The following is a 19,286-nucleotide window of genomic DNA, read 5'->3' as shown; positions in this document are numbered from 1 at the left end:
CATGTGCCTTCACTAAGCATCCGCCAATGTAATACCTTACATAACCTTAGTACATAGTCAAAACTAGGAAGTTGACATTGGCATAATGCCATTAACTCAGGTAAGAGATCTTATTTAGATTTAACTGATTTTTACACGCGTTCTTTTTTTTGGAAGGGTGTGTACGTTTTTCTACAAAATTTTGTTATCCTTGTAGATTCAAGTAGCCATCACTATAATTGGGATACAGAACTGTTCCAGCATAGAAAAAATAACTTGCCTTCCTAGGTGCAAGAATCCTATTTCCAACTTTTAAAATTCCCTATGGGCCTGACTACTTAATGGGTGCTTAATAATGACTCGTTGAAACACTAAGTAAAAAAGAAAATAGAACTCACAGCTGAAAAACAGATGAATCAAGATAATTTACAAAATAATAAAGAAGTTAAGACTGCTTTCTTAAATATGAGCTATTCAGGGTGGCTAAGTGATGATTTATAATTTCTCTTCATGGAGTCAGTACACTTAAAAGTGCTAATGATCTGAAATAAAGCTTCTCTAAAACAACTTTATTTTTCAAAGCAATTCTACTATTTATAATATTATGTTGGTATGATGAAGTTTGTTATCCCTAGTTGACAGAATAGGACACTGAGACTAAGAGAGGAAAGAAAGGCCGGGCATGGTGGCTCACACCCGTAATCCCAGTACTTTGGGAGGCTGAGGTGGGCGGATCATCTGAGGTCAGGAGTTCGAGACCAGCCTGGCCAACATGGTGAAATCCCCGTCTCTACTAAAAAACAAAACAAAACAACAACAACAAAAAGTACAAAAATTAAATTAACTGGGTGCGGTGGCAGGTGCCTATAATCCCAGCTACTTAGGAGGGTGACGCAGGAGAATCGCTTGAACCCAAGAGGTGGAGGTTGCAGTGAGCCGAGGTTGCACCACTGCACTCCAGCCTGGGTGACAGAGTGAGACTCTGTCTAAAAATAATAATAATAAAATAATAAAAAGTAATAGAAGAAAGAAAGCTAACAGTATCAAAGATGGCTATTTCAGTAGGTTCTTCGAACAGCCGTATGAGGTGGATGTCGTTATTTCCATTTCAAAGAAGAGAATGTGGACTCTCTGAGGTCCAGTAACTTGCCCGTGGTCAGTTTATGTCAGAGACAAGATTCTAAATCCCGCATTCTCACCCCCACTCCACAATGAATGTTTTCCTCAAGAATAAAAGTCAAATAATTCAGGCCGGGCATAGTGGCTGATGTCTGTAATCTCAGCACTTCGGAAGGCTGAGGCAGGAGGATTGCTCGAGCCCAGGAATTCAAGACCAGCCTGCGCGATAGAGTGAGATCTTGCCTCCACAAAAAATGAGACAAATTAGTGGAGTGTGGTGGCACACGCCTGTAGTCCCAGCTACTCCGGACACAGGAGGATTGATTGAGCCTGGGAGGTAGAGGCCGCAGTGAGCTGTGATCACACACCACTGCACTTCAGCCCGCGTGACAGAGAGAGACCCTGTCTTCAAAAATAAAGACAGAGTCTTTAAATAAGTAAGTTACATAAGAATTCAGGTTGCTTGTCTCTGCCCCCTGTTTTTGAAAAAGTGTCGGTGGTAGTGGTATCTTAGTACATTACCTACTTATAAAGGATACCGTACTATAATAGTATATAAGTGATTGAGGGCTTTGAAGTTAGCCAGACTTGTCTCCAAGTACCAGCTCAGCCACCCTCTAGCTTGGTGGACTATGGAAGTGTTGCTTTATTTATTGAAGTCTCGTGGACTCATCCATAAAATAGAGAACCTGATTGTTCTCCATCAGGTTGAGGGAATTCAATGGAATGAAACCTGGAAAGCACTTAGCAGAGTGCCTGGTACATACCATTCATTCAATAAACAGCAGCTGTTAGTGTATATGAATCTATGGACTTCCCACTTCTGAGAGCAAAATATAAGCAAATAAATACTTAGATTGTGTTATGTGCAAAGCCATATACTATTGTTGGAATTAATGGAGGGACACAGTGATTTATTTTTTTTGGACTTAAAAATACTTGTCAAAATTTAGAATTCCATCTTTTCTATAAATTTTTTTAACTCATCAGTTAAGTTACTATATTTTCAAATTGAAAGGCTGCCACTTTTTGTTTTTTTCAGAGTTCCTGATTTTGGGTTTAAATGAGTGGATTTTCCAAAAATGAAGGATTTGAATTAGATCTTACTGAGGTGCTGGCAACCCCATCTCTATTTTATTTACCTGGACATATTCATTACCTGAGAAATGGTCAGGTGGAGAGACAGCTGATATGGATTTGTGTGGGTGTGGTGGGAGTGGGGGTGCTTGCTGCATACAGCTTTCGTTAATATTAAAAGATAACTGCGTACACTCAACAGGCATTGCGATTACAGTCACATTCTCCTGTCGTCCAGGGAATGGCGCTCGGCTCTGCCTAGCACGATGTTTGTTTGTTTAGGGCGAGACTAATGGTTGAGGTATTTGTGAGAAGCATTTGTATCACAGTGACAGACTGCAGGGCGCTCTTTCCTGTGTTACAGATTGCTAGGAAATTGGATAGGACCTCCCATGCCTTCCCTCAACACAAGCCTGTGACATACATGAGAATAGCAGTGGGGGTGGGGTGGAGAGCCAGGGACCCTGTGGAAGTGAGCTGCATATCCCATTCAGCCTGGAACATCCAGCCTGCACATAGCAATATAGAGCATCCTTGGCACTGCATAGAAAATGGACTGATGATACTCTCTTGAGGGCCTCTTGGAAATCTCAAAGTAAGTGAAGAAAGAGGAAGAAAGATAGCTTTGCTTGACAGTTCTCATCAGAAGCCTAAATGATACAGTGTCATGCAGAAAGTTGGAGGCTGGATTGGTGAGGTTGGAGTCGGATGGGGGTAGGATAGTGGTTCTCAACTCTAGATGAAAATTATAACCTCCTGGAGGCCCACTGAAGGGTGTTGTCTTTAACCTCCCAGGTGATTCTCCTGTACATCTGGGATTAAGAGCCACTGAGATCCACACCCTGATGAAAAAGCAAAGCAAAACACCAACTAGGGCAAATAAAAATCCGGAAACAACCCACAATGGATGAATAGGTCCCGTATTTCCTAATGAGGCCACTGGCCTTCCCAGTTGGCTGAAATTTCTCTCTTCACATTCTGAAAATGGATCCACTGGGCAAATATCCTGTTGATAGCTAAGTCCACCCAGCTGCATTTTCTAGTGTGCGGGATATGGCTACTCCGCTTGCTCCAGAGTGAGAAGCAGAAGTTCCCTTTGGAATCATTATTTAAAGGCTCCCTGGGACCTCGGGCTTTAAACAGAAATATATGGTACATTCTAAGGCGTATTGTGTTTAACTATTAATAATTGTTCCTTTCATATGAGAGATATTACTGTGTAGGGTGGACAAAAATCCTCTGAGAAAACCATGTGTTTCATATTTACCATGAATAAGTCTTTCCCTCTCAAAAATCATAATTTGGAAATCATTCTTTTCCTGTGAACACTGGAAAGTTGTTTTTTTTTTTTTTTTTCTTTTTTCTTTTTCTTCTGTTCTCTTAATAGGAACTGTAATAAAAGTTCCCATTGGGGAAAGCTTTCATTTTGATGTGATGTGGTCGGTGCCTGTCTCTCTAGGAAAGCCCTGGAAAATGCATTGTTGCATTTTTCTCTGTTGCACGTGTCTTGTCCCCCCTTAGCTTCCTGTCCAAGCATGATGTCACCCACATGTCATCCATACATCCCAGGTCCCTTTGCAAATGGAAACTACAGAAGAAACAAAAATTGGTTGAGTGCATAAAATCTATTTCAGGAACATCCTAAAGGGTCTATCTTAGAAGCCCTAAATTCCAAAGGATTTGCTGACATTTATTGTTCTGCTTCAAATTATTAAATGTCTTTCTGATCACATGATGCCGTGTTTTGCATAGTGTGACATATCTGTCCTCTTTTAAATGCATAGGAATCTGCAACAATCTCATTTTACTGGTGGGTTTGCTGAAGCTTTATCACAAGACAGTCAGAATGATTGATGAGTGTTCTTCAGGTATGGAAATGCTGCCAGCCTGTTTTATATTTTGTTTTACCAAGAGTTTTGCTCCTTAATTTTCTATTTCAGTTATTTCAGTTATGAATAATCCCTTTTCATGCTAGTAGCCATAATCACATTATAAGGGATTTAAAATTTGTCATTTCCCAGTAGTATTTCTTACAGCGTAAGCATTTTTGGTTCATGTACGATTCTTCTCCTTTTATTTTTTAACATGAGGAGATATCATAGACCAATATTAAGATTTCCTAATTTTAATGTTAAGAGCTAAGCACATATTCTGGGAAAGCAGAGAAGTTAAAGAGTGACCAGACTTTATCTGAAATGGTAGGAATAGGAGACACACTGTTCCATGATGTACCTTGACATGGTTTTTAAAAAGCAACATTTGAATTATGCCTGAGAATCTAATAAGTTTGGTTAAAAGGAGATCTAGTAAGCCAATATTCATTTCTGCCTCTCCCCCTAGATTCCTCCAATCATGTTTTTTTCTGCATCTTTTTTTTTTTTTTTTTTTTTTTTGAGACGGAGTCTCGCTGCGTCACGCAGGCTGCAGTTCAGTGGTACGATCTCGGCTCCCTGCAAGTTCCGCCTCCTGGGTTCGTGCCATTCTCCTGTCTCAGCCTCCCGAGTAGCTGGGACTACAGGCACCTGCCACCATGCCCGGCTACTTTTTTTGTGTTTTAGTAGAGATGGGGTTTCAGCATGTTAGCCAGGATGGTCTCGATCTCCTGACCTCGTGATCCACCTGCCTGGTCTCCCAAAGTGCTGGGATTACAGGCGTGAGCCACCGCGCCTAGCCCTGTTTCTGTGTCTTCATAAATTTAGAGACAGTTAGCTGTGTGTGTGTGTGCGTGATGGAGTCTCACTAGGTTGCCCAGGCTGGAGTACAGTGCCTATTCACAGGTGTGATTATGGCACTCTACAACCTTGGCCTTCTGGCCTCAAGTGATCTTTCCTCCTCAGCCTCCTGAGTAGCTGGATTACCAGTGTGTGCTACCATGCTCAGCAATTTAAAAATTTTTTTTTGGTAGCTTTTTTTTTTTGGGGGGACAGAATCTCACTGTGTTGCCCAGGCTGGAGTGCAGTGGCTTGATCTTGGCTCACTGCAACCTCCCAGGTTCAAATGATTCTCCTGTCTCAGCCTCCCAAGTAGCTGGGACTGTAGGTGCCCGCCACCATGCCCAGCTAAGTTTTTCTTTTTTTGTATTTTTAGTAGAGATGGGGTTTCGCTATGTTGGCCAGGCTGGTCTTGAACTCCTGACCTCAGGTGATCTGCCTGCCTCAGCTCCCAAAGTGCTGGAATTACAGGCATGAGCCACTGCGCCCGGCCTTGGTAGCCATTCTTGTAAAGCACTACACATCTGTCTCTGACTGAACAGGCTCAGAGATGTAGACAAGTTAGCCTCATAGAAACCTATTTTCAAGTTCTTCATGTCAGAAGCCCAAGGGAGTGGAGGACAGCTGTATATCTGGAGCCCAAGGGAGCGGAGGACAGCTGTATATCTGGAAAGTGAAAACATGTAGCTGTACTTTTTTGGCCAACATAAAACTACATTTGAATATAGTAAATTCTCAGATAACTGTGAGCCATGGCCAACCAAAAGCACAGCATATACAAGGAGCATGTGCCGGGTAGACCTTGAATGATCACGTTTAACTTTATATCTCTAGAACTTGTGTTTCATTTTATTTTTCCCTCCCAAATTTTTTTTTTTTTTTTTTTTTTTCTTTTTTGGGACAAAGTTTTGCTCTTGTCACCCAGGCTGGAGTACAGTGGTACAACCTCGGCTCACTGCAACGTCCACTTCCCAGGTTCGAGTGATTCTCTTGCCTCAGCCTCCCAAGTAGCTGGAATTACAGGCATGTGCCACCACACCTGGCTAATTTTTTTTATTTTTAGTAAAGACAGAGTTTCACCATGTTGACCAGGTTGGTCTCGAACTCTTAACCTCAGTTGATCCACCCGCCTCGGACTCCCAAAGTGCTGGAATTACAGGCGTAAGCCACTGTGCCCAGCCCCTCCCATAGTATTTTGAGTGGAACATTGCTCATAGAAGAAGTCATATCCTTTTTGGGGTTAGGATGTACATTTCATTAGGTCCTTCCACATACTTAAAAGGTTCTCCGCATGCTGGTAGAATATGTGGTATTGCTCAGTTGATGAATTATATGATTGTGGCAGTTTGAATATATAGATATTATAGATGTTGTAAATAGTTTTGTTGTCAGATAGGCAGAGTGAGCTAACTATTTTAAACTAGCAAGAATATTAACTTTAACAGGAGGTTTCTGGTTGGTGTCTAAGGCTGTTACAACTATGTCAGTAATTTTTAGAAAAGATAAGCTGAAAGTATTACTCATTTATATTTATAAATCTAATCCTATGCATAAGCAATGTTGAGCATTGCAAGCATTAATCCCGTGGTACTTGGTGTATAAAGGCCATGTGGAGCTAGACCTGGAAACACACTGTATACTCATCTCTTTTTGAATCTGTGGGTATTTTTCCGCCTTTGGGAGTTCATTTTTCCTGGTGGTTCTGGGGGCTCACTGAGATGTAAGAGTTTTAGATTCTGGTTTCTTTGCCCAAAGACAGTAGAGTTCAAATTAGGCTCATAGACATTCTTGCCTAGTTGCCAATAATTCCTTACACAGTAACGATGGAGGTGAAAACACTGAGCAAGCCAAGGGCCGGGAGGGGAAGAGAGGAATCTGGAAGAATTCAGATGGGCCTTCAAGGCAATTAATGTCGATACATTTCCTGTTTCCCACAACTCGGTTAAGTTCTAGCATCAAACCTAAAAATAATTGGTTTTCTTCCTGGAATGGACCATTTGGCTGACAAGCCTTTACCTCACCTATTAAATCCCACTGCCTAGGCCTTAGATTGGGAATTTAAAGTCCATATCGATGGGCGCTTCCAACTCTTCTTTGATTCTTGCCTGCTCTAACAATCCTTTTATGCTTTTTTTTTTTTTTTGAGACGGAGTCTCGCTCTGCCGCCGGGGCTGGAGTGCAGTGGCCGGATCTCAGCTCACCGCAAGCTCCGCCTCCCAGGTTCCCGCCATTCTCCTGCCTCAGCCTCCTGAGTAGCTGGGACTACAGGCGCCCGCCACCTCGCCCGGCTAGATTTTTGTATTTTTTGGTAGAGACGGGGTTTCACCGTGTTAGCCAGGATGGTCTTGATCTCCTGACCTCGTGATCCGCCCGTCTCTGCCTCCCAAAGTGCTGGGATTACAGGCTTGAGCCACCGCGCCCGGCCCCTTTTATGCTTAAATAGCCCTGGAAATGGGGAAGGAAAAGTCAGAAGGAAGAAAATCAGATTTCCAACTTAGATTTCCCTGATTCAGAATTAGGAATTGGTTTAATGGGATCTTACCTTCTTTTCTCTTAATTTGAAGAGAAACAGGGTTGTGTATGGGAGTTGTAAACAAAAAAGAACAGTGGAACCTGCATTGTAGCAAGGATATATGACACCTATTTGAGACTAGATGTGTTTTAGAAGTACAATTTTGGCTGGGCATGGTGGCTCACACCTGTAATCACAACACTTTGGGAGACTGACGCGGGCGAATCATGAGGTCAGGAGTTCGAGACCAGCCTGGCCAACATGGTGAAACCCCGTCTCTACTAAAAATACAAAAATTAGCTGGGTGTAGTGGTGGGTGCCTGTAATCCCAGCTACTCGGGAGGCTGAGGCAGGAGAATTGTTTGAACCCAGGAGGCAGAGGTTGCAGTGACCTGAGATTGCACCACTGCACTCCAGCCCAGGAGACAGAGTAAGACTCCGTACCCACCCCCACCAAAAAAAGTACAGTTTTTGGCCAGACGAGGTGGCTTATACCTGTAATCCCAGCACTCTGGGCTGATCACTCGACGTTGGGAGTTCGAGACCAGACTGACCAACATGGAGAAACCCCATCTCTACTAAAAGTACAAAATTAGCCTGGCATGGTGGCGCATACCTGTAATCGCAGCTACTCAGGAGGTTGAGGCAGGAGAATCACTCTAACCCGGGAGATGGAGGTTGCAGTGAGCTGAGATCATGCCATTGCACTCCAGCCTGGGCAATAAGAGTAAAACTCAGTCTGAAAAAAAAGAAAAGTACAATTTTTACATCAGTGATCATTACGTTAATTGTATCTTTTTTCTTTTTTTTTTTTAAGATGAAGTTTTGCTCTTGTTGCCCAGACTGGAGTATAATGGCATGATCTCAGCTCATCGCAACCTCTGCCTCCCGGGTTCAAGCGATTCTCCTGCCTCAGCCTCCCAAGTAGCTGGGATTACAGGCATGCACCACCACACCCGGCTAATTTTGTATTTTTTAGTAGAGATGGGGTTTTTCCATGTTGGGCAGGGTGGTCGCAAACTCTCGACATCAGGTGATCTGCCTGCCTAGGCCTCCCAGAGTGCTGGGATTGCAGGCGTGAGCCACTGCGCCTGTCCTTTTTAACTTTTTTTTAGATGGATTTTCAGTCTTGTTGCCCAGGAGTTGCACCTGGAGTGTAGTGGCACCATCTCAGCTCACTGCAACCTCCACCTCCTGGGTTCAAGTAATTCTCCTATTTCAGCCTCCCGAGTAGCTGGCATTACAAGAGCATGCCACCACATCCAGCTAATTTTTGTATTTTTAGTAGAGACAGGGTTTCATTATATTGGACAGGCTGGTCTTGAACTCCTGACCTCAGGTGATCCACATGCCTCGGCCTCCCAAAGTGCTGGGATTACAGGCATGAGCCACCACGTCCAGCCAGTTATATCTTTTTATCTGGCAAAAACTGTAAACAACTTTTGGCATTCTACACCTTTCAAAACATTTCAACTTTTTTTTTTTAATTTAAATCACGGAATTCAGATGAGCCTTCAAGGCAATTAATGTGAGTTAGGTCATATTGAACTTGCGTTTAGAGATATGTAAGGACTTCGATTTGTGCCCATCTTGTGACAGCTTATATTTCCAGTTTAGAATTGGCAAAGGACAACACGTTATATAGCACTGGTCTTAGATGAGCGCTACCTAAAACCTGAATTTATTTATTTTTCACAATTAACTGAACTGTGACATCAGTATCAATTCACATTCTTTGGTGACAGTTTAGTCATTTGAGAAAGGGTTTGAGAGACTTTTTAGAAGAAAAATTCATGCACCTGCAGAGTCTCCTCTAACACAGAACCACCTCGCATTGAGTTTTGAAGCTAAATGTTCATTCCACAGTAATTATAGTTAAGACCAGTATATTACAAAAAATCAGTTTACCAAAAAGAACTTTAAAGACCCCGAAGAACTAAGCCGGGCGCAGTGGCTCACACCTGTAATCCCAGCACTTTGGGAGGCCGAGGCGGGTGGATCACCTGAGGTCAGGAGTTCGAGACCAGCCTTACCAACATGGTGAAACCCCGTCTCTACTAAAAATACAAAATTAGCTGGGTGTGGTGGTGCATGCCCGTAATCCCAGCTACTTGGGAGGCTGAGGCTGGAGAATAGCTTGAATTTGGGAGTCGGAGGTGGAGGTTGCAGTAAGCCAAGATCATGCCATTGCACACCAGCCTGGGCAACAAGAGCCAAACTCCATCTAAAAAAAAAAAAAGGCCAGCTGGGGACTGAGGAGCAATTTGGGGTTATGTTGATCTCCTTGGGCTGGCAGAGTCTCTGGGCAACAGAGTTCATGCAGCTGGATCAAGGTTGCACCCTGTAGTTTCTCTTTCCACTTGGACAGAAATGGAGGTGTTGGGCCTATAATCTGGTCCTTGCCCAAAGCCAAGTTAGTGTTATGCAGTATTTCTGTTTTGAACACATTTGTCCTTATTTTCCCTTTTCTCTTCTTGCCCACTAGTAGGGAAGAAAATAATCAGAGGTACTTGCTTGGGTGGAGCCGCTCTTTGATTGCAATGCCCCAGGGTTTTCTAGGTTAACAAATTGGAGCTTTCCAGCCGGCTGAGTAGGGGTGGGCTACAGCTGCTCTACCCTGACTTCTCATATTCCTTTCCTTCCTTCCCACTCCCGAGAAAGCAGAGGCCCGGTTGTTGAGTTTGGAGGACATGCTGTTTTGGGGAGCCCAGGGGCTGTTGACCACAGCTGTGTCTTTTTGTGGAGAGGAGTTTCAGCATATTCTTGGATGTTGTGGGATGCAAAATATACACCTTTTAGTTGAGTACTTTTGTAACATAGCCCTGTGTGCCTTAGAGCTCAGAAACACTCGGGAAGGAGGAGGGGGTAGATGGATGTGAGGGTGAGGATGGATGGGGAGGAGGCGCAAATCTCTTGGGCTCCATCAGAGCAGGAATCAACATCCCAGGAAGCAGAGACAAACCCTTTGGCTTCTGTCCTTGTGCTCTATGGGTGAATCAGAAGGGACCGTGGTCAGTTATGTGGGAGTGCAGAAAGCCAGCCAGCCAGCACGATTCGCCTTGGGATGACTTTTCATGCTGCCGCCTCCTGCTTCTCTGCTGGGGGTGTGGAAGAAACAGTGTGTGATGTGGGCGATTTTCTGCTGCAGTTTATTGAACAAACAGCTGCCCTCCTCCATTTCTCTCCCTCCCTTACTCCCAGCCCGCCCCATCCTTCTTGCTGGGGCAGGATATAACCATGCTGTAAACTTTGGCAGTGGGGGAAACTTGCTAATACTTTCTGAAACAGCAACTTTTTTTTTTTTTTTTGGCATGGAACTGTTAGTTCAAAGCTGGAAACGGAGTAAATAAAATTTGATCTAGTCATTCTAGAAATGATTTGTATCAGTCCAGAAAAGGGCCAGAGTCCAGTAGTTTGAATCTAAAAGAGCTGAACTAAGATAAGGAAAGGAGCCAGTTTTTTAACCTGGCAACCACATGCCCCAACTTGAAAGTCTGTTTGCTGCTCTTCTTTTATTATCATAACCTCTCGAACAGAATACGCCATTTGAAACGACAGTAAACGCTTCTCAGTGGATAAGTTTATGACCTAGTTTTTGACCAAGAGCCCTTATGGGATTGAACGGCACGGGGAAGAGCAAAGGACCTTGGACACCATTGGCCAGAAGTTCTGTGCAAACCAGGAACTCGGGGCTCATTAGAAGCCCAAGACATTAAGCAGCAGCTGTTTTATGGTGTGAACTTTTGCACAGAGGATTTCAAGAGGCTAATTCTCCTCGGAAGTCTGTTTGCAAAGTGGTTCTTTCTTGGCTGTTGCTTCATCCTTCTTCAGAGGCCTATTTTCACTCAGAGTGTGAGCATTTCATGCCAAACCCAGCTATGACCTTGTGGCTGCTGAGCTGCTCGCATGGCCTGACCCCACAGGTCTTGGGAGGGTGTGCGCAGCAGAACTAAACCAGGAGGGAGAGTCTATGTCAGCTCTGCCGGCTCTGGGGCTGGTCGCACCCTGCAGACTTGGAGTTGAGGACTAGAAACGCAGGGGGATGTTACAGAAGGAGCATGTTCCTTTAGCCACTTTCCTCTCTCATAAACTGGATGCTTGGCCCTCCATCCTCTCTCCAGTTTTTTTCGTGAACTCTTGCACCCACTCTCAGCCTTCCCCTCTGCACTCTATTAAATCAACTTGATTTCTTGTTCCACTTAACATGGGAAGATATGTTTTTCAAGGAGAAGTATGAGAAATGAAAATGTATGTAGAGTTTACTAATGGTGGTATAGGCCTTAGAATATGGTTACCAGAATTTCTTCCTCCTTTCTTTTCTCTTCCTTCTCTCTTTCCTTCCTTTGAAAGTGTTTTTCTTTTTATCCTCCCACTTGTATTTGCTTTTCCAGAGAAACTACTCAAAAAAGTATACTTAGATGTGTTTTAGAAAGAAAAACCATTCTCTCTAAAGAGCACAGTTAAAGGCACGATGCAGTCTGGGGTCCATGAGAATATAAAACACAGAATTTCAAGGGCCAAAGTTAACGTTAATTATCCATTAACATTATTAATATTAGTAATAAAACTTCCTGAAATGATTGGGTCCCATTTTTATATTTCACATTTCTTTTTTAGGAATGTACATCTTGTATACCACAAAAGATATACCTATTTCTGTTCTTTTATCATTAATAGACACATGAAATCTATATGCAAAAAGATTTTTAAATGGGGGGAGGCAACATTCCTATATCTATCTAATAGAGAAAGAATTATATACATGAAAGTGCATGAGAAAATAATATGCAACATTACAACTGCTTAGGCAGTGTTTTACATTTACATTTTAATTTACATTGGAAAATGTAAAAGGAAAATACAAGATTGCATGTGCAATATTATCTATGCAAAAGTACACTGTTGAGTGTTCAGAAGGAACCATGCCAGAGAGTTTATAGTAGTTGAATATGGATTATGGATTATGAACAGTTATTTTTATTTTTAACTTTTTGGGGGATGGAATCTTGCTCTGTCGCCCAGGCTGGAATGCGGTGGTGCGATCTCAGCTCGCAACCTCTGCCTTTTGGGTTCAAGCAATTCTCCTGCCTCAGCCTTCTGAGTAGCTGGGATTACAAGTGCCTACCACCACACCCAGATACTTTTTGTATTTTTAGTAGAGATGGGATTTCACCATATTGGCCAGGCTGGTCTCAAACTCCTGACCTCAGGTGATCCGCCCGCTTCGGCCTCCCAAAGTGCTGGGACTACAGGCATGAGCTGCAGCGCCAGATTATGAGCATTTAAAATTGTTTTCTTTTCACATTCCCTTTCCTCAATTTTCCACAATGAGTAAGCAAATCTTATATAATTAGAACATCTAACCTTTATTAAAATACTTTAATAAGGGTGAGAATGTCTTTCTCTCTGTTCTACTTATTTTTGTGACATGATTCATATTAATATAGGAATTACAAAACTTCAAAAAGTTATTCTTGTTTTAGGTCTGTTCATATTTGCAAGGCTTTCAATTTTATTTATAACTCACCCCACTTGGGGCCAGCCTGGGGGCTGTGGGTTTCCTCCCAGAGAGCTCTACTAAGAGAATAGGGCATTTCTTGCCTACTGTGGTAGGCTCCTTCATCTTCTCCTTTTTAAATAATTATTTTGCTGGGTGCAGTGGCTCACACCTGTAGTTTCAGCACTTTGGGACGCTGAGGTGGGAGAATGGCTTGAGCCCAGGAGTTCTGGACCAGCCTGTGCAACATAGTGAGACCTTGTCTCTATTAAAACTTTTAAAATGGCCGGGCACAGTGGCTCACACCTGTAATCCCAACCAACACTTTGGGAGGCCGAGGCGGGCAGATGACCTGAGGTTGGGAGTTCGAGACCAGCCTGACCAACATGGAGAAACCCCATCTCTACTAAAAATACAAAATTAGCACGGCATGGTGGCGCATGCCTGTCATCCTAGCTACTTAGGAGGCTGAGGCAGGAGAATTGCTTGAACCCAGGAGGCAGAGGTTGCGGTGAGCTGAGATCATGCCATTGCACTCCAACCTGGGCAACAAGAGTGAAATTGCATCTCAAAAAAGAAAAAGGGAAAAAAAAATAAATTAGTTGAGCCTGGTGGCATGTGCCTCTAGTTGCACCTACTCAGGAGGCTGAGGTGGGAACGTTGCTTGAGTCCAGGAGGTTGAGGCTGCAGCGAGCCATGCTCACACTATTGCACTCCAGCCTGGGCGACAGAGAGACCCTGTCTCAAAAAATATAAATAAATAAACAAACAAACAAACAAACAAACAAACAAACAAATGAGTCTCCTCATTGCTCAGTGATTCCTTTGACGTAAAAGACATGCTCTTTTACCCTGCTCACATTATGTTTCTGGTTTTTTTCCTTCTGGGATTTTGCCCTCATCCCATTGTGCTGTTGCTGCCTGTGTTCCTTTTTCCACCACTGAGGAGATGATCCCTGAATTACTTTATTGAGGATGACTCACAATCAGGGAGCAACAGGTTGCCAATAAAGTTAACAGTGTTTCTTAGGGACCCCATTTGTGGCAATACAATTTGCAGCTAGGCATGAGAAATTTCAATTTGCAAAACAGTGTTAATTGAAGTCATTTATGAACTGCTGAGATTTTTCTTACCAAAAAAGGTGCTGTGTAGAAAGCATTTTTCAGCAGCGATGCTCAGTTGTTGGCTTCAACATTTGCAGTCTGAAATGATGAAACTGTCCTTGACACGTAGTACAAAGGGACATGTTTCTTCCATATCTTGGTTGGGAGAACCTTTGAACTAGAAGTGGTACCACCCAGGTTGGTGAATTGAGTAGCTCCTTTAGGTACTGATGCATTTTAGCCCTGGATCCACCTTTTTATGTGCTACATAATGGAAATGAAATGAAAACTATTTGAGTTAACTTTTCCTTGCTGCCCCCACTTTTATTTATTTATTTATTTATGTTGTTTTTGAGACAGTCTCACTCTGTCACCCAGGCTGGAGTGCAGTGGCACAATCACAGCTTACTGTAGCCCCAGCCGCCTGGCTCAGACAATGCTCCCCACTTTTCTTTTTTCTAGATGGAGTCTCACTTTGTCCCCCAGGCTGGAGTGCAGTGGCACGATCTCAGCTCACCGCAACCTCTGCCTCCCAGGTTCAAGCGATTCTCCTGCCTCAGCCTCCCGAGTAGCTGGGATTACAGGTGCCCGCCACCATACCTGGCTAATTTTTGTATTTTTAGGAGAGATGGGGTTTCACCATTTTGGCCAGGCTGGTCTTGAACTCTTGACCTTGTGATCCGCCCCCCTCGGCCTCCAAAGTGCTGGGATTACAGGTGTGAGCCACTGTGCCCAGCCTTTTTTTTTTTTTTTAAATTCTAAAAGCACACATATCAGAAATTAGAATCTTATGATGGATGGACATCTCTCCCCTTTTTCCTGTTTGCCCAGTTTTCAAAAGTTAGGGGGAAAACAGTCCCCAGAGTTTTTATGGTTTCTCAATTGATAATGTGGTGGGATAGCATATAATGTGTCATGTGTATATTTCTGTTTCTTGCCTATATTTGCATTTCTTATTTTCTTCCTGTTCTGTCTTGGTGTTTCCCTCCATCTCCTGCTCTATCCCTAAATCCTTTCCAAGGTGCGTGTCAATAAATATCTGAAATTATTGCCTATTTGTGATGTCTTTCATTTTGTGTCATGCTTTATAAGTTCAAAATTCTGTAACAGTGACCATCAGTTGTTACTCTTGAACATATCAGTTATTTCCTAAGTATTCTTTGTTAGTGGATAATCAGTGAATGTCTGAGACTGAATGAAGATATTCTGGGTAGAATCTGCAGTACTTTATACCTAAAAGGAAATTGTAGGAACACTGAATTACTAACTAGATGAATAGCATAGCAAACCATCCACTGAAACCTAACAAAAGTAGCTCATTTGGGGAGTGAGTTTTGGAGAGTCACTGTGCCTCTGTTCTGTAGATTGTGGTAGATCAACATGATATATTATATACATTGTGTGTGTGTGTGTGTGTGTGTGTAGGTGTAATACTATCTGTTTGAAATGACAATGTAAAACGAGCAGGAGACCTTTTAAGACCAACAAGGAGCTTCCTTTATCACTAGTGATTCTCGTGTAGAAATAGAGCTTACAGAATCTATGATGAAAACACTGACCCAAGTTCACATTCTAAAGTCAGACTCCCAAAGTTCAGCCCTTGTCCTTGTGAATCACTTAACCTTTCTGTGCTTTCGTTGCCTTGTCTGTACAATGGGAATGCTGCACAGGTAATTGTAAATTCTCTACTCTGAATGCCATCTGGGTAAGTCCCACCTGACTGAACTTGTGGATCTTCGAGCTGACCTGTTCACTGCAGGAAGACCTCAGAGACCATTCCCTGTACAGATTTTGGCCTTGCCACCGTCTGTCTTGGGCAAGTCATTTTAACCTCTCTGACTTCAGTGACTTCCCTTGTGAAATGAGATGATGGTGCTATGTGATCTTTTCCCTTAAACCTAAGGCCAAACGATAGGTCCAGGCGTAAGTCCTGCTTTTTTTTTTTTTTTTTTTTTTTGAGATGGAGTCTTGTCCTGTCACCCAGGCTGGAGTGCAGTGATGCAATCTCGGCTCACTGCAGCCTCAGCCTCCCAGGTTCAAGCAACTCTCCTGCCTCAGCCCCCAGAGTAACTGGGATTACAGATGCCTGCCACCACGCCTGGCTAATTTTTTTTTGTATCTTTAGTAGAAACAAGTTTCACCATGTTGGCCAGGCTGGTCTCGAATTCCTGACCTCGTGATCCACTGCCTTGGCCTCCCAAAGTGCTGGGATTACAGGTGTGAGACACTGTGCCTGGCTTTCTACATGAATAGCCCTGTTGAACGAGTGAGAGCAAGGGACAGGGACACACTGGGCATCTGCACTGTGTGGGGTGTGAGGTGGTTGGCTTTCACACTGCTACCAACTAGACAGGGGTGGGCAGTACACTCACTTCCTTGATTCCAATCACCTTCATCCTTTTTACATCCTACCTAAGTGATTTTATTACTTGCCAAAAGCAGAGGACATTTCTGGAAGAAAAATAATCCATTCTGGCCAGGCATGGTGGCTAACGCCTGTAATCTCAGCACTTTGGGAGGCTGAGGCAGGCGGATCACGAGGTCAGGAAATCAAGACCAGCCTGGCTAATGCGGTGAAACCCCATCTCTACTAAAAATGCAAAGAGATTAGCTGGGTGTGGTGGTGGGCGCCTGTAGTCCCAGGTACTCGGGAGGCTGAGGCAGGAGAATTGCATGAACCTGGGAGGTAGAGCTGGCAGTGAGCCGAGATTGCACCACTGCACTCCAGCCTGGGCGACAGAGTGAGACAGTCTTGAAAAAAAAAAAAAAAAATCCATTGTAACATAAAAATAAAAACAACACCCCAGGGGGCTATTTGTTCTTGTTTTCCAACAGGAAAACCTTGCCCCCTTCCCTGCTCATTCTCTCTCCAGTCCTTGAACCTTTTCTTTCCTTAAGACTTTTTCCCAGGTCGGACTTAATGATAGACTCCAGGGTTGGCGTGGTTTTGGTTGGGCCTGCATATTCCAGTAAGGCAGAGAACAATGCTCAATCTGTCCCGGCTTCCTGAGGCTGAGGGGCAACCCTCTAGCAGTGCACCTAGTGTCTGAGCTGTTTGTTGAGCTGTACTTAAATTTTTTTTTTTTTTTTTTTTTTTTTTTTTTGTGAGAGTCACCCAGGCTGGAGTGCAATGGTGCATTCTCGGCTCACTGCAACCTCAGCCTCCATAGTTCAAGCGATTCTCCTGCCTCAACCTCCTGAGTAGCTGAGATTACAGGCGCCTGCCACCATGGCCGGCTAAATTTTGTATTTTTTGTAGAGACGGGGTTCACCATGTTGGGCAGGCTGGTGTCCAACTCCTGACCTCAGGTGATTCACCCACCTCGGCCTCCCAAAGTGCTGGGATTACGGGCATGAGGCAACATGCCTGGCTGCTATACTTAATTTTTAAGGAAAGTAATGGTTCATAAACACACAGAAAAGAGCAAAAAAATCTCTTTCTTTTCTACCAAGTTGGTCTTGATCTTTCCATTCACGTCTTTCTCATGCAATACCTTAACCTGCCAGTAAAGAGATAAAGAGCTTCAGTGGGGGAGGGAGGAGATTTCCTCAGTCCACCTAAATTCAATCAGGTTTTCTAACTTAAAGAATTGAAACGCTCTATTGTGGTTTTTGGGAAGGAATTACGATGATATAATTTATGTTCAGACTCTTTTTTAAATCAATTCTTTTTTTTTTTTGAGATGGAGTCTTGCTCCATCACCCAGGCTGGAGTACAACAGCACTATCTCAGCTGACTGCAGCCTCCACCTCCTGGATTCAAGTGATTCCCACGCCTAAGCCTCCTGAGTAACTGGGATTACAAGCACTTGCCATCATGCTTGGCCAATTTTTGTATTTTTAGTAGAGACAGGGTTTCTCCGTGTTGGCCAGGCTGGTCTGGAACTCCTGACCTCAAGTGATCCGCCTGCCTTAGCCTCCCAAAGTGCTGGGATTACAGGTGTGAGCCACTATGCCCGGCCTTGAATCAATTCTTTATCTGAGTGCTAGATTCCCTTTGAAAAGAAGATTCTGTTTTTTTCTCATTTTTTTTTCTAGCACCTCAGAACTGTAGCATGTGCTGAATTGATGCTGAAGACATAATTAATGGGTTAATGGATAAATGAACATCTCCCTAAACCTTGTCTCCCCCTCTATTTTATTATACTCTTGGCCAGTGCAATTGTTCTTGATAAATCTCTGCTAAGGCCAAGTGACTCGGTTTGCGATCTTTTGCATACAATGTATTGGTTTTCAGTTTTTACTTTGCACCAAGTCTTCTCTCTGTCCGGGTTGCCCTCCTTCCCCCATTTAGTGTTTCACATTTGCAATCATTGACAAAATCTAGCCCCATACTCAAACCTTCTTGTAGTCCTCAGCGAGTGGCCCTGTCCACCTCGAGCTCCTCGTCACTCGGCAGCTCTCCATTTTCACCTTCATCATCAGCAGACACTGGACTGACTTGCTGTGTTTGGAGCACCCAGTAGCTGACGTTTTATCCTTGGAAACGGAGTGTTCTTTATTGTGATGGAGGATTCGGGAGTATAAAATTTGAGTGTGTGATGGAAGGGACAGTTCATCTTCTGGGACAGAATACCCGGGGCAGACAGCTCCTGGAAAGTTGGGGTGGTGCTGGTGGCAGTCTGACACTGTGCCTGCATTGATGGGTTCACATGTACCTGAGATTAAGCATCTTTCAACATGACTCTTTCACAGGCCTTCTCCTTTCTCTGACACCAGTCATTAAGAGATTAGATTTCTTGAAATATCAGCAGTTGTTGGCCCCCTTGCTGAATAAAGCTCGGTAGCCTAAGGAGGAAGGGATTTCTGAATAGATTTTCAGCCCTGAAAAAATGCTGAGTTTTAAAAATAAACATTCATGGTGTATTGCAGTCTTTTACCTCCTCTGAACGGGCATATGCTTTTCAAAAATGTATTTACAGTCAAGGGCATTTAGAGGTGTTTGTCAAGAGGAAGGGGAGAGAGAGAAAGAAAGAAGAAGAAAGATTCTTTTGTTTCTGCTCCTAGTTTGTGGCTATGACACAGTGTGATTTGAATACTCCAATTCTTATCGTATATAAACTTTGTATTGGGAAGGAATGGCTCAAATTGCTTCAAGATTTACAAAGTGTTTTTTCTTTTTCTTTTTCTTTCTTTTTTTTTTTTTTGAGGCAGAGTTTCGCTCTCGTTGCCCAGGCTGGAGTGCAATGGCGCGATCTTGGCTCACTGCAACCTCTGCCTTGCAGGTTCAAGAGATTCTCCTGCCCCAGCTTCCTGAGTAGCTGGGATTACAGGTGCCTGCCACCAT

General features: G+C 43.5%; 1 long non-coding RNA gene across 1 annotated transcript in view; it reads left to right on the top strand.

Moving 5' to 3' along the window:
* The window catches only part of LOC111541107, a 394,660-nt gene that overhangs the window by 129,349 nt on the left and 246,025 nt on the right, over positions 1-19,286 (top strand). Inside the window, exon 4 of the long non-coding RNA XR_004228935.1 lies at positions 3,960-4,043. This is a non-coding gene — a long non-coding RNA (uncharacterized LOC111541107). The remainder of the gene's footprint in view (positions 1-3,959; positions 4,044-19,286) is intronic.

The sequence above is a fragment of the Piliocolobus tephrosceles genome, chromosome 5 (genome assembly GCF_002776525.5).
Source record: "Piliocolobus tephrosceles isolate RC106 chromosome 5, ASM277652v3, whole genome shotgun sequence".
In the NCBI taxonomy this organism is placed as follows: Eukaryota; Metazoa; Chordata; class Mammalia; order Primates; family Cercopithecidae; genus Piliocolobus; species Piliocolobus tephrosceles.
Note: the sequence above shows the minus strand (reverse complement) of the source record. Positions and strands in the feature narration are given on the sequence as shown.